Source organism: Eulemur rufifrons, chromosome 10 (assembly GCF_041146395.1).
Source record: "Eulemur rufifrons isolate Redbay chromosome 10, OSU_ERuf_1, whole genome shotgun sequence".
Taxonomy (NCBI): Eukaryota; Metazoa; Chordata; class Mammalia; order Primates; family Lemuridae; genus Eulemur; species Eulemur rufifrons.
The window spans coordinates 5,652,154-5,667,468 of NC_090992.1; positions in this window are offsets into that span (position 1 = coordinate 5,652,154).

A 15,315-nucleotide genomic window follows, 5' to 3' on the forward strand; every position below is an offset into this window, starting at 1 on the left:
CAGAGGGAGCTACCAAGGCCTGAGTCACTTCCCTGGGAACTCCCTTGCAGAGGCTTTCCTTGGAGCAAGACAATGCAGGAGTCTGGGCTGTAGTGCCCAGGGGGCCCAATTCCTGCCAGTCACTACTGGGACTTGCCCCTGCCTGTTGGGGGTGCCGCAGCAAGGGTGAGCTTGGAGCAAGACCCCAGCAGGGTCTTTTCCAGATAGGGACAAGCCTGGTAGACAGAAGCTGCAGCAAGTGTAGAAGGCCCTTGGGGCAGAGATCTGGCAAAGGGGTGGGATGGGCATCTGTCACCAAGAGAATGCTTCCTAAGGCCCCCTCCCAGGGCAGGGCAATGGCAACCTGTGACTCTTCGAGTCAGGGGTGAGGCCACTTTAGTGCAAGGCCTGCAGCCTGCCCCCTACAGGAGAACGTGAGGCCAGTGGTGTGAGCAGGCGCCTTGGTCAAGAACTTGGGTAGATTGCTCAGCAGGGATTTGGTGGGTAAGAGATAGGAGCTCAGACTGGACACTGACACAGGCCTGAGGGTCCTGGAAGAGTCATACGTGGTATGTTGGCAATGGAAGCCTTTAGGGACATGGATTCCAGCCTCCTTGTTGCAGAGATGGAGAAACTGAGGCTCAGGTAGGGGAAGTATCCTGCTCAAGGTCTCACAGCAAGTGAGTGATGGAGCTGCCACCTCCTACACTTCCGTAACTTCAGGTAAGAAATCCCTCCTCTCCTTCCTGCTTTAACACTAAAAATAGAACAGTGAATACATGACAGGGAGTCGTGTTGAGCCTGGCTGCTTTGGTTGGGGGGTGGGCCATGTGTCTGAGCCCTTGTGATGCTGCCTGAGTGTCCCTGGAAAGCCAAGTTGGCATCCTAAGGTGTGTGGATGGGGTTCACGCTGGTGCCAGTCACATGCCAGCCCACCTCCAAAGGCAGAGGGTGTTCCCCGAGCCCTCTGGGCATGGCGTCTTTGCCTGTGATTTTCCTCTGATGATATCTTGTTTTGCCAACTAAATTAAGACTATGACAGAGAACAGAGACTACCTCTAGCAGTTTAGTTCAATTAAGATTTCACATCAACAAATTAAAATGCATCCTCACCGTCTGCAAAGTAAATCTGCCTGCGTTTAGGAGGAGGCTCTGACATTTGCCGTTCAGGCACCTAGCCTATGTGAGCTGGGTGTCAAAGAGGGCCCACCCCTCTGGGACCCATTTGGGGGCTCAGAACCAGGGTTTGTCTCCAGGCACTTCCAGCCACTGGGCCAGGGCTTAAGCAGGACTGTGATGACCAGTCTGAACCTTTAAAGGAGCCTTCACTGGTCCTCTGTAAAATGACAAAAATGAGAATGATGGTGTCACTTTTTCATAAGACTAAGTTAATTTCCATTAAAGGACTGTCAACAAATACTTTGTGAGTGCTTAATTGGTCAGTGACTCTTCAAGGGACAGAGGATACAGCAATGAACAAAACAGTCAAAAATCCCTGCTCTCCCGGAGCTTTTATTCTGCAGGGGAGAGACAGACAATAAACAAGACAAATGGGTGAAGTGTGCAATAAGTTAGACAGCGGTAAGCGCCGCAGAGAAAAATAAAGCAGGGAAGGAGGAGAGGGAGCGTGGAGGGCAGAGCAGTTTGTGATGTTAAATAGGGCTGTTGGGGAGGCCTGGATGAGAAGGTGAGGACGGAGTCAGGACCCGAAAAGGTGGGGAGTGAGGCCCTCCCGTGGGGGCGCGGGGGCAGAGGGATGCCGGGAGCAAAGGCCTGCGTGGGACAGTGGCTGGCGTGTGGAGCGAGGAGGGAGGCCAGCATGGCGGGGGCTGAGTGGGCAGGAGGGAGAGGAGGAGGAGGTGAGGCCGGAGGAGCAGGGCCCTAGGCCCGTGGGCCGTTGCAGGGACTTGGTTCATTCTCTGAGTGAACGGGAAGCCAGGGCAGGGTTTGCAGCAGGGAAAAGCGAAGCTCTGTCCTCCATGTTAACTGGTGGGCCGGGGCTGCCGGGTGGGGAACAGCCAGCGGGAAGGCGCGGCTTGGCGTGGGGAGTCATGAGGCTATTGTGGGAACTGAAGTGAGACACAGTGGTGGCCAGAGTGACAGCACAGGAGCTGGTGACATGGGGCACACTGGCTCCAAATGTTTGAAATCAGAAATATCCTAGAAAATCCAGCAGGGAAGGTCAGCAGCCCCTTGAGATCTGTGCCAAAGGCAATTGCGTTGGCACTTGGCCGTGGGAGGTCGAGTCAGGGCCCTCGAGTCCTTAACTGTAGCACGTGGATTGCCCACAGTGTGGTACCCAAAAATGGACTCTTTCCTCTGAAAATTGAGATGGATACTCTTTTATTTATTTATTTATTTTTAAAGAGAGGAAAAGTAAAGGGTGTTTCTAATTGAAAATTAGAATAGAGAACCTGATAGAATCCAAGCTCCATGAGGCCAGATACTGTGCCCACATCCCGAACAGGGTATTCAAAAAATAGTTGTTGAAGAATGAACGAATGAGTACCATTTCTCCCATGTTTTAGGTAGGAATTTAAACAATTTTAGTAACGAACTCTGAAAACAAAAGCCCTTGTTATTACACAGATTAGGTGCCTGCCTCTGGAGGACTGAGGTGGCTCAGGGGTTGTATTTCATTCTCTTGTCCTTCCTCTTCTTTTCCCTGCTTTCTTTCTCCCTCTTCCTCTAATCCTACTTGGTCATCATGTAAAGCTGAAGAGCGTTTTAGGCGTTCTATTCCTACTATTTAAAGTGGCTGAGTTTGGTGTTTTTGATTTCTGTCTCTTGGAAAAACACAACAGCTAAATTAAATCCTTTTTCACTCGTGTCACTCGCAATTGATTTTTCTCCCCCGTTTGTCGGCATCCCCGCTTTCTGAGGCTGAGAAGTAGATACCACTTCCCGGTGAGAAGGCAAACACACCCAACGTGGGACTCCGGATTGCCCACCACTTCAAACTTCTCCTCTCTTTAACTTCATGGTAATTTGCATAGATCTACATATGTTATGCAATCAGCCTGCTCTCCTTTTATATTTAAACCTAAAATAATTTTGCTTTTATGGTGTTTTCCTTCTCTGCTGCCTTTTTATTTCTTTCTTGTCCTGCGATTTAGATTTTTGTAAAAGGAATTGACGAAAGGCCAAGGGTACAAGACACCCTACCCAAATAGCATTGTGAGATTGTCTCTGGGGTTCATTTAGTTATTCACCAAATACTCATTGAGCACCTACTGTGTGCTAGGCCCTGTGCCAGTTGCTGGAAGTACAGTGGTGGGCAGACCAGGCACGGTTCTTACATACATAGAGGTTTCACTGTGGTGAGGAAAACAGACGATGAACAAGTGAACATAAATAAAAGGATGTGTTGGTTGGTCCGAGTACAGTGGTGTTTACAACTAGTTGATCACAACCAGGTACAGATTCCTTTGTTCCTTCTCCACTCCCATTGCTTCACTTGACCAACCTAAAAAAAAAAATCAATAAAAATGAAAGGATGTGTTCTGACACTAATAAATACTGTAAAGAAAGCAGAGTAACTGGAAGACTGGTTTAAATTCAGTAGATTATACCAGGCCTCGCTGGAGCAGTGAGTGATAAGAAGGAGACAGCCATGGGCGCATCTGGTGGAAAAGTGTTTCAGAGAGTAGGAACAGTGAATGAGGACACCCTGAAATGAGAATGAGCTTGGAGCGTTTGAGGAACAGAGAGAGGGCATATCATTTAGAATACTTTCAACAGATGTAAAGAGAAGTCCGAATCCAAAATGGCACAAACAAGAAGGAATTTTATTACCTCACAGACAGAAGACTGGGGGCCATGGGGGGCAGAGTTCTAAGAGTGGTTAATTTAGCAAATCAATAGCGTCAAAGGCCAGACTAGCCGTTCTTTCTACTCAGCCGCCCTCTCGGGCCGGCTTCCTTCCAGATCCCAAGATGGCTGCCAAAGCTCCCGTCCCACACAGCTTCCTCGTCCTCCTGCGAAGAGAAAATCCTCACCTCAGAGCAAGGCAACCCTTCTCATGATCCTGCACAGATTTCCCTTCACATCTCATAGCATAAGAAAACCCTAAACTGGTCATTAGCAAAAGGAATGGAATTCCTAAGACTGGTTTAGAGTTGGGCAGGGGAGAGGCCTAGCTTGTACTGAACTTCACTGAAGGACTAGTGCTCTCAGTTCCTGGGAAAACAAACGAACGAACAAAAAAACAGGCTTCTGAGAGAAAAACTAGGCTTCACTAAGCACAGAGGCGGGGGAAGTCTGCTGTAAGTAGGATCAGGAATATTGGCCACAGGAGGTCAAGTGGCTGGAGCACCGGTGTAAGAGGAGGTTATGGAGATGGAACTGAGGGAAGCAGAGCTTGTTTTAGGTTCCCTGGATGCAGCCTTTCAGATCTCATAAATCCCTGAGGCCATCTCCCCATTTTGCACCAGGAGCTCCCTCTAGCGCCCCCACCTTCCAGGACCCACCCCACCTCTGGGTACAGAGTTATTGAAAGACTGCCCAGTTAAGGCATCAGACACTGACTTTGACACCAGGTAAGTTACTGTTCCTTCCTTACATCTCGGTTTCATTATCTATGAAAAGACGATGCAATAACATTTGTCCTGCTGGCCATTCAGGGAGGTTGTAAGGATCAAATGAGGGAGCCCTTCTTTGTTCTTTGAAAACTGTGACGTGCCAATGTTATTATTATTGCTATTGTTGCTGTTCATTTTCCATGAGAAACAAACAGATTTTAAGTTGTGGGTAGTCACATCCTCCAGCTCCTTGAGAAGGGATGTCTGTCATTTTAGAGAGCTGTGTCCTTTGAGGGAGCAAGGAGGCCAGCCTTGGCCTTGGGCACCGTTCGGCCCTTCATTCCCCAGACCTCCTCTCAGTACCCCCGAGTCTCCCATCAGCCTTCTCTGCTGCATATCAGAGATGTCCTTGGAAACAAGCTAGGCTGGTGTTCAATAAAATGTAGGCTAAAGCTGGCTCAGTTATTATCCTTTTTTCTTGATAAAAAGAGTGGATGTATTTTCATTACTGGCAGAGTGCTTTTAGCTGGTGCGGACAATTAAGCCCTGGAAATGCAGCAATCCATTTCACACTGAGAGAAGATTTGAGGGATGACTGTCACCAAAAACCCAGGCCCTGGAGGAGCCAAAAACATGGCCACTGTGCCCAGCAATAAAAAACTGTAGCGTTTTTGTGGTCATGAAGTAAAACAGTCCCCAGCTGCTCCCTAGTGATTTGCCCCTCAATTGCTGTTGCTGCTGATGGATGACAGCTGTGTCCCCAGGTGCTTCTCCTCCTCCGTGGGCCTCAAGACCCTTCTCAGCCTCTCCTTATTCTCACCGTCTCTTGGGCAGGCAGGGAGGGGCTCCCTGGTACTGGCAGCAGCTGCTACCAAACTTTACCTTTCAGGTTCAGACTCTCTTCCTGGTTTTTCTTCATGATCTCCTGAACATCTCTCTCACCTCTGGGGCCTGGCCCTATCTCCAGAGAATTAGACCTCTGAGACCAAGAGAGTTGTCCATTCCAAAGCTACTAGATCAATGGGAAAGCTCTCAGGGAATGACAACCCTCCTGCCTCCCCTCTCCTTCCCTGCCTTCTTTCCTTCTCTTTTGTTAACTTCTTTCTTTGTAAAATGATGGCCCAGGAGTCTGAGGCTGCCGTGAGCTATGATCATGCCACTGCACTCCAGCCTGGGCGACAGAGCGAGACTATGTCTCTTAAACAAAAAAAAGATGGATTAGCAAGCTCTAATTTTCAGTAATTTCCAGCTCCTAGAGAGAGGCAAAGGTGAAATGATGAGATGACCACCCCTCACCCTCCCCGTCCCCAGCCCAAAGCAAGCTAGGGGAAGAGTCTTAGTCTTAGGGGCAGATTCTTAGAAGTAACAAATTTGCAGGTGGTGTGGCCTATCTGGCTACACACCTGCTTCCCCCTTATACTAAGAGCAAGGTCCCTCCCTCCCACCCCTCCTAATCTTTGCTTCTCCTGAGGCCAGCACAATGCCTAGGACATGGTCAGCTCCAAATCCTTGATGAATGAAAGAGAAAAGGAATGAATGAATGAAAAGAACCATCTCTGTGTTAGTTCATTTCTCATAGCTTTGTTACTTTGTTCTGTTAAACACCCACAGCTCCTCCCATCATAATTTAGAAAGTGGAAATTACTTTAGAGATGTAGGGACTGAGGATCAGTGGAGTGATAGCAATCTGCTACATTATTACAATTTTCTCCTGAAATCACTTAAGCTCTAGCCTCCCTCCTGTTTACTGTTAGGAGGATCCCAAATCAGTTGTGAACCTTCTCCTGCCTTGAGGGAGTAAGAGGAGAGGGCTGGGGTGGTTGTCCAAGCCCATTATCTTCTCCATTACTCAGGCGTGTTCCCCTGAGCTTTCACAGGATTTTATTTTAATGCAGTTATTTGTATTAGGCGAGTCTCCAGCTCAGCCAGGCCAAAGAGGGAGGTGAAGGAACCAGGGAGGAACTGATGGAAAAATAAATACCCTGAAGGTTCATGATGATCTGACCATGGCTTTAATATGAATCAAATCTGCTCTAACCTGCTTTCCCGCAGTCAGCATTTCTGCTAGAAATAATTTGTAATTATCAAACTCCAGTTAGGCCAGAAGACTCCTTGAAAAGGACTTTGATGTGATTAGGGAAAGGCTTGGAAATATAATTTGCATGGTTCCAGCCCTCTTTGCCAATGACATTCCTGGAGACGGCCCCTTGTCCTTCCTGGCAGAAGAAATTCCAAAGACAGACAGGAACTGGGGACCAGACTTCAGGGTCACTGGGGCTGCTGCTCCACGGCTGGCCCTAGAAGATGATTTCCTGGAATAATGAGCCTGAGAGATTCCCCACCACAGCAGTCAGGAGCTGACAGTCAGTGAGCGGCCCAGACAGGGACAGAGCCAAATGCATGCCGACCAGCCGCTGTGCCCAGGACTATGATGAAAGCCCTTTGGTAGCTGCCCAGCACCAGTGTGGGTCATCCCAGAGGAGTCCTGGTCTTGCACTTGGGTGAACAATGGTGACAGCCCCCTCCACCCCTTCTCACATCTTAACCCTTCTATTAAAGGAATGCAAAGGTACACTGAAAAATATCCAAAAAAACGGAGTGAAAATAAAGAAAACCTAAACAAATGGAAAGACATCCTGTATTCACAGAAAGACTTAGTATTATAAAGATGGCAGTACTCCCCAGATTGAGCTACAGATTCAACACAATTGCTATCAAAATCCCAGCTTCCTCACAATAAGGAAAAAGTCAGTTGAGCTAAAATCAACTTTTCTTAGATCCATCAGAGAACTGAGGCCATGGGACAAAATGCCTCCCTGAAAACTGGAGAGACAGGTGAATACAGTTTATCTGAAGCAGAAGCCGCTGGAGCCAGGAACCAGTAGGAATGAAGGACTGATCCCTGCTACGGCATGAATGAAACTTGAAAGCATCAGGCTAAGCGAAAGAAGGCAGACACAAAAGACTGCATAGCATATGATTCCATTGATACGAAACGTCTGGAACAGGCAGATCTGTAAAGACAGAAAGTAGATTAGCAGTTGTCAGGGCTGGAGGGAGTAGGGAATGGAGAGTGCGTGCTAATGGGTACAAGGTTTCTTTCTGAGATGATGAAAATGTTCTGGAATTACATAGTGGTGATGGTTGCACAATTTTGTGAATATATTAAAAAAACACTGAATTGTACATTTTTAAATGGTGAATACTACAGTATGTGAATTATATCTCAATTAAAAACTGAAAGTTAAGCAAAGATAACTTGGGATGGGAAGTCTAAATTTCCCTTCAAATTCAATTTGTGGACCATTTTTGGGAACCAGAGCCTTTTCTACTGACTGTCTGACCAACCCAGCCTTTGACAAATCCTGCTGCCCTGTGTTTTACTGATTTGATAAGAGGAAGTCTAGGAAATGGAAGGAAAGAGAATGAGGAAGGAGCCTGAAGAAAGGGGGCTGGGAGTGGGAAATGCTTGAAATGAGACTCCAGAGCTTTGAGATCCTAGCCCCTGGGTCTGCAGGAGACTTTACTGGTACAGGAATGCCACCTCCTCCATGAAGTCTCCCTGCCTTTTTCTTTCCCCAAAGCACTTCATCTGGCATGTATCATTTGGCCCAAAGACCTCATGCTGGATCCTTTACTACCTTGTTGCCTAGTAGGCTCTCTGACTTCCATAGAGAGCTACTCAGCTTGTTCCGGATATGTGTCCCCTCTATAATGACATCACAACTTCTAGGTGGGACCCCTGTCTTGGTCTCACAGACCCCTTTAATGCAGGAGAGAACTTTGGGCATCATCTGGCCCTCCCTTCCTGATTTAAATGCAGCCCAACTATTAGACCCTTGGGTTTACCCAAGTCTCCCAGCCTCCTGGGGTCGCTCTTCCCTCTGTGCCCAGCTAGAGGACTCACACTGCCTCCACCCCACGTACAATGGGAAATCCATGTCCAGAATCCTATATGTCCTTGAGGTTTCTTAAGGGACAGAAGTGTGTAATTTTTGTTTTTTTTTTTAGAAATGGGGTCTTGCTATGTTGCCCAGGCTGGAGTGCAGCGGCTATTCACAAGCATGATCACTGCTTGCTGTAGCCATGAACTCTTGGGCTCAAGCAATCCTTCTGCCTCAGCCTCTCAAGTAGCCGGGACTACCGGTGTGTGTGTCACTGTGCCCAGCTAGGAGTGTGTCATGTCTGAGGATGGCTTTGGAGCCTGGGTTCACATCCCAGCTCTTACACTTACTGGTGTTGTGGCCTTGGACAAGTTATTTAACTTCTCTGTGCCTCCTATATAAAATGGGGGTGATAATACTTTCTCCTGCGTAGAGTTGATATGAGGATTAAATGAATCACCAGTAGTACAGGAAAAGCACTTAGAACTGTAAAAATATTTCATCTGATTCCCTGTTTCTGCTGAATTCTTGACCTACTGTGTGCCTCATCCCGTTCTCTCCTCATGCTGCCCCCATTGCCACTCTCAAAGCATCCCTAATTCAAGGCTTTGTGTGCGAGACACTTACTAAAAGCTTGAGGCAAGCGGAAGGCGCAATGCACCACACATCTCAGCGAGCGGCTTCAAATTTTGTCTTGGGCATCGCTGCTCTTCAAAGTCCCCGGTCATTCCTGCCACTAGGCATCTCCCAGCCACTTTTCTCCTCTAATGCCAGCGGCTGCCTTGCTGTGTATACCCTCTTTCCACCTTCTCACATCTCTCTCTTTCCCCCGGCCCCACGCTGGACACGCTGCTCTCTCTTCGAGCCTCTCTGTAGCCCTGCATGAGGGGGCGCTGGGGGCCGTGGTTCTTTGTGGGGTGATGGGGCCGGGAGATACGTCTTTTACATCCAAAGAGGCCTTGGAGGTAGTTTTCTAGTAAAGATGCTTCTCTCACTACCAGGACTCAAGGAGACGGGACAGGCCCAGCAAGAGGCACAGATGTCCCTGCAGGTCCCCAGACTGAGAGAAGTTACCGTCTCCCCATGAAAAGCACACCTAGCAAAAGCTACATAAAGCCCTCGCTGGACAGAGGACTAGCCAGAAAGCAGCATTTACCCAGCATAATTTGTACTAGGCCCAGATGACTGGAGAGTTATTGTTTTGGGGGGAGGGTCTGAGGTGACATTTTAGCCCATTGAGGCCACTGCTTTCCAAGGCCTGATTTTCCTTGCTCTGTGGCTGCCAAGGAAAGCTCCGAAGGTAATTTATGTTAATTTTCCCCCTTTCTGGTCCATTAACTTTTGTGATGTTAATATATCTTTTGGGAGGGCCTCCCTGCAGGGTGCTGCTGGCAGGACAGCTGGGACCCTGCGCCTGCCCTTCCTCCACGACCTGGGGACTCTGCACCTCTGGGGGCTGGGGGAGTGGCTGCTCTGCAGAAGCTCTGGGAGGGCAAAGACCTTCCGCGGGCAGAAGCTTTTCAGAGCCTTTCTTGCCACCCCTGCTCCAAGCTCGGTTTCTCAAGGATGACCTGACAGAAGGCTGGGGTAGAACAAACCGGCAACAGACATTCACAAGCATCGATCACAGGCCAAGCTAGGGCCTTTGGGGATTGGTTAGGCCTTTGTCCTAGGGCTTTGGGGATTCAAAAACAAACAAAACATCGTCCTGGTCCTTAAGGTGCTTTCCATCTAGCTGGGAGGTGGAGGAAGGGTAGACGGACCCAAGTGCTGTTAGTTCTGTTATAAGGCAATGCGTGTGCACCTAAAAATCACCGAGCTACGCAACAGCCCTCAGGGCTTATGGGAAAAATGGGGTTGGGCACAACCCTGAAAACTTCATCAGTGACACATTAAAAAAAGATAGGAACTCAGCCAGACGGCTGGTTCATGCCTGTAATCCTAGCACTCTGGGAGGCCAAGGTGGGAGGATCAGGATCACTTGAGGTCAGGAGTTTGAGACCAGCCTGAGCAAGAGTAACACCCATCTCTACAAAAATAGAAAAAATTAGCTGAGCATGGTGGTGCATGCTGGTAGTCCCAGCTACTCAGGAGGCTGAGGCAGGAGGATCTCTTGAGCCAAGGAGTCTGAGCTGAGGCTGCAGTGAGCTATGATGATGCCACTGCACTGTAGCCTGGGTTATAGAGCAAGTCTCTATCTCAAAAAAAAAAAAAAAAGAAAAAAGAAAAAAGGAACCTAATAAAAATGGTAGCACAGTTTTACAGATGTTAAATTATTAAATAAATAAATAAATATTATAGTAAATATATCACTTAACCTTGAAAAAGAACTGAAGTTTGCTTGTGGAAGGGGTTGTCAGAGAGTTGCAGCTTGAGTTATTGTGAAGCGGTGGAAGAAGAGTTATCTGAAATTTGATGGGAAGTTGTAACACCAGATGCAGATGTGTTCTGTGTGGTGTTTGTGGAGGGTTTGTGTATTTCTGTGTGGGCGGGTGCAGCTGGGTGCGGTTTTCTGCGCTCACTCAGTGTTTCTAGCAGATGAATTGTGCAGAAGCAAATGTGAAATTTGCATCTTTGCTCAAATTGTTCCCTAATATATCAATCACATTGGAACAAATTCATGTTTTCAGAACAAGCCTTATAGAGGCGTAAGACACAGTGTATACACCAAATTCCATAATATAGACTCGTAACAGGATAATTTATTAAGATATTAGTCTAAATGTTCTCTCTACATTTTTTTTTCCTCATCTCCATTCCAAGAAGGTAGCCAAGTCTTATGTGATTCTTTGCCTCGGGGGCATCTGCAGAACAGGAAACATTTATTCATTCTTTCAGTCAGTCAATAAGCATTCACTGAGGCCCTCCTGTGTGCCAGGCCATGTTCTAGGCACACGGGGATAGAGCAATGAATGAAACCACAAAGACTCTGCCTTCATGAAGCATGGCTTCTTGTGAGAGAGACAGAAAATTAAAAAAAAAAATGTATAATACAGCGTCAGGCAGTAAGAAGTGCTATAAAGAAATATAAAGGCCAGGTATGGTGGCTCATGCCTCCCAGCATTTTGGGAGGCTGAGTATTGCTTGAGGCCAGGAGTTTGAGACCAGCCTGGGCAACATAGTGAAACCCCATCTCTACAAAAAATTAAAACATCAGCCAGGCATGGGAGCTTAAGCCCATAATCCTAGCTACTCAGGAGGCTGAGACAGGAGGATTGCTTGAGCCCAGGGGTTGGAGGTTGCAATGACCTGTGATTGGGCTACTGCACTCCAGCCTGGGTGACAGAGTGAGATCCTGTCTCTAGAAAAAAAGAAATATAGAGCAGACTGAGTGGCTAGAGAGTAAGACAATGACTGGGAGTGCAGGGAGAGGATGTGACTCCTTTCAGATGTGGGGGAGGGGACATTTGAGCAGAGATCTAAATGAAGTGAGGGAGTAGGCCATGTGATTATTTAAGGAAAGAGCGTTCAAGGCAAAGGGAACAGCAAGTGTGCAGGCCCTGAGGAAGAAGAATTCAAGAGATGTCCGAGGCCAGTGGCTGAAACTGAGTGAGAGACAGCAATAGGAAACGAGATAGGAGGCATAGCAAAGGGCCTGGCCACATAATGTCTATAGACCATGGTCAAGTGTGTGGGTTTTTTTAACAAATGTAATGGAAAGTCATTGGAGCATTTTGCACAGGTGAGAGACACGATCTCACTGAAATAGTAAAAGGCTCGCTCTGGATTAATTCTGTCCAACAGAACTTTGGGCAATGATGAAAACATTCTATCTACTCCATCCAATATTGGTAGCCACTGCCCACATGTGGCTTTTGAGCACTTGATATGGGGCAAGTATGAGTGAGGAAATGAAATCTTAATGAACTTCAACAGCCAGTGCAGTTCTAGATGTTGTGCAGAAAATAGACTAAAAGGGAGCAAGAATTGAAACAGGGAGACTAGTCAGGAGTGCGAGAATCCAAACGAGGTGATAGGGCCTGGAGTGAGGTGGTAGCACTGGGCTTGCAACTGAGTGAATGGTGGTTTCATTTCCTGCAATGGGACATAAGGAAGAATGAGCCCAAAGTTTTCGTTTTGTATTGTTTTGTTTCCCCCTCTAATCCCAAGCTCACTGATGGGACTGTGTGAGGGTCCTGGGGTGCGTGGGGAGAGAGGAGGGTACCCTGGAGGGCAGCCAGATCAGGAAGGAAGCTGAAGTCAGGGTCTTTTGAGCTGCGCAAACCTGAACCCAGCTCCTTGGCAGTACCTCCCCAGGGAGTGCACAGGGGGGCTGGACCCACGAGCCCTCTGCCCCAAGTTGGCCCCAAAGCAGCAGGGCTCCCTGGCCCAAAGCAACCAATGAGATGACAGGTGTGTCGGTGGTGGCCTGCGTGGCAGATGAGCAGAAAAGCGTGCGTTACACTGCCTGAGATGCTGAGCTTTGCGGGGTGCGGGAAGCGGCTGGGCATCCGTGTTCTGCCAGTCTCGAGAGCCGGGTATTTGGAGTCACCTTTAAGTGAACTCAAAGGGAAGAAAGGAGCGTAGGAACTTGAGGAGCGCTGTGGAAGGGCTGGTGTTTGGGCTTGACTGTGAGGGGTGGCGAGGATTCGGCAGCGGAGTTAGGAATGGTGGGTGTTTCGATGGCTCAGACTCCAGATTCTGAGCCCAACAGTCAATGTTCAGAGGTTTTTTTTTGGAACCTTCTCAAGGGGTATAAAAAAATCCTTTCATTCAGGTCATTCTAGAAACATGTTAGGAGTAGTGTTTAACCTTTTCTTTCTTTTTTCTTTTTGAAGAGGGTGGGGGTCACCCACTGGGGGATTCCTGTGCCAAGGCAAGGATAACAAATGCCCCCCTCCAGCGGTAGGTCAAATAAGGAGTGTGGAGTTGAAATAAAGAGCTCCTGGGGTTGAATCCCAGGTCCCTCCCATACTAGCTATGTGATTTGGGGACAATTACCTCAGTTAATTAATTAGTTCTTTTGAGCCTCAGTTTACTCGTTCATAAACTAGGACCTCACGGGTTTGTAATGAGCACTAAATAATGTATGTAAAATATCTTACATAGCACTGACACAGGGCAAGAGCTCAGGAAATGCTCATTTCCCTTCCCTGCGGACTTGACCGAAGCTGCTCCTAGTAGCTTTGGCCCCGGCACCTACCTGCGCTGTGCTCCCAACGTGCCCTCTGGGTTGGCCCGGATTCTCCACTGCTTGCTCAGATCTCCTCGAGGCTTTTTCTCCCCCGCATTAATTCTGAGCACCTGCTTGTGATTAAAGCAAAATTCTCTCTTTGCCTAGCACCTTGTGGTCTGCAGAAGCAGCTGTAAATAGAAGACGTGCTCCCTATGACGCAGCACTCTTGGCATTTTGCTCTTTAAAGGTTAATGGCCAGGGCTGTACCTTTGGAAAACTCCGGCAGCAGTGCTCACCCGAAATAACTGCAAGAGGGGGAGGCGGGGCGGTGGGGCTGGGAGGATGTGAGGAGTGTGTTAAAGGCCTGCGGGGTAGGATGGTGAGCCTCTGTAGGGAGGATGGTGTCTCCTGACGAGATCAGGCGCGTTCAGGGTGATACGGCAATAGACATGAGAATGGTATATTCTGGAAAAAAATGACAGTCCATTGGAAGCCCCCAGCTAGGAGAGGTAGCAGGGCTGTGGCTTCAATCTGGACCCCTTCCTGGAACAAATCCTTGTTGCTGATCCCTTGCTGGACAGCAAAAGCTCCTGCGAGGACTTGCTGTGATAATTCAGTGCCTGATCATGCTTCAGCTGCAATTTATTTAAAGTTGACAATAGGGTTCCTGTCTTTTACGAGCAGATTCCCAGCTCTTGAATCTCTGTGGGCTGAATTTTTTTGCCTTGATGAAAGTAGTTAAATTTCACACTTATTATAGCACCTGGCACCTGATACCCTCCAGAGACTTTATAAAGAATAATGAAATGAAGCCCTCGGCAGTTGTAAATAGGGAAGAGGAGAAAGCAGACCCCATATCCTCTCTCTGGAGGAAACAAAAGACCAATCCCGTCTCACCTTCACCCCAGGAGTGGACGCATTTTTTTTAGGCTAATCTTCAAAGGGCTCCCAACCGGTTCTCAGACTGCGGCTCAGAGCGTCTCCTGGAGAGCAGTATCGCCTGAAAATGGGTCAACATGGCACCAGCACACAGGTCTGCCCTGCTGGAGCTGAGGCCTCCAGACCCAGGGGCCCTGCCCCAGCTTTCTTCACTTCGCAGCAGACAACAGCCGGTCAGGGAAGCGGGACTGATCTTTGCCAAACGTCCCCAGGAATTGAAGTAGGTGGGCAGGTCTGCCGAGTGATGGGAAGGTGAGTACAGATTTGGGGTGTGGTTCAACTGAGGAAAAGTACAGCAGTATGACCCCTGCCCCAACCCAGCTAGTCCCTTCGCCCTATCCCTGATTAGGTCTCTAATGGAAAAACGATGGATTTTATATTCAAACAGACCTGAGTTCAAATTGTTCTTCTGTCACTTACTGTCCTTAAAACTTAATTTCTCCAAGTCTCAGTTTCCACATCGGGACAACAGGACTAACAATATTGTTACAGCTATCTCTTGTTGTGTAAGAATCTCAAACTTAAGGCCGGGCGTGGTGGCTCACGCCTGTAATCCTAGCATTCTGGGAGGCCGTGGCAGGAGGATCGCTCGAGGTCAGGAGTTCCAGACCAGCCTGAGCAAGAGTGAGACCCCGTCTCTACTAAAAATAGAAAGAAATTAGCTGGACAACTAAAGATATATATAGAAAAAAATTAGCCGGGCATGGTGGCGCATGCCTGTAGTCCCAGCTACTCGGGAGGCTGAGGGAGGAGGATCGCTTGAGCCCAGGAGTTTGAGGTTGCTGTGAGCTAGGCTGATGCCATGGCACTCTAGCCCAGGCAACAGAGTGAGACTCTGTCTCAAAAAAAAAAAAAAAAGAATCTCAAACTTAGTAGC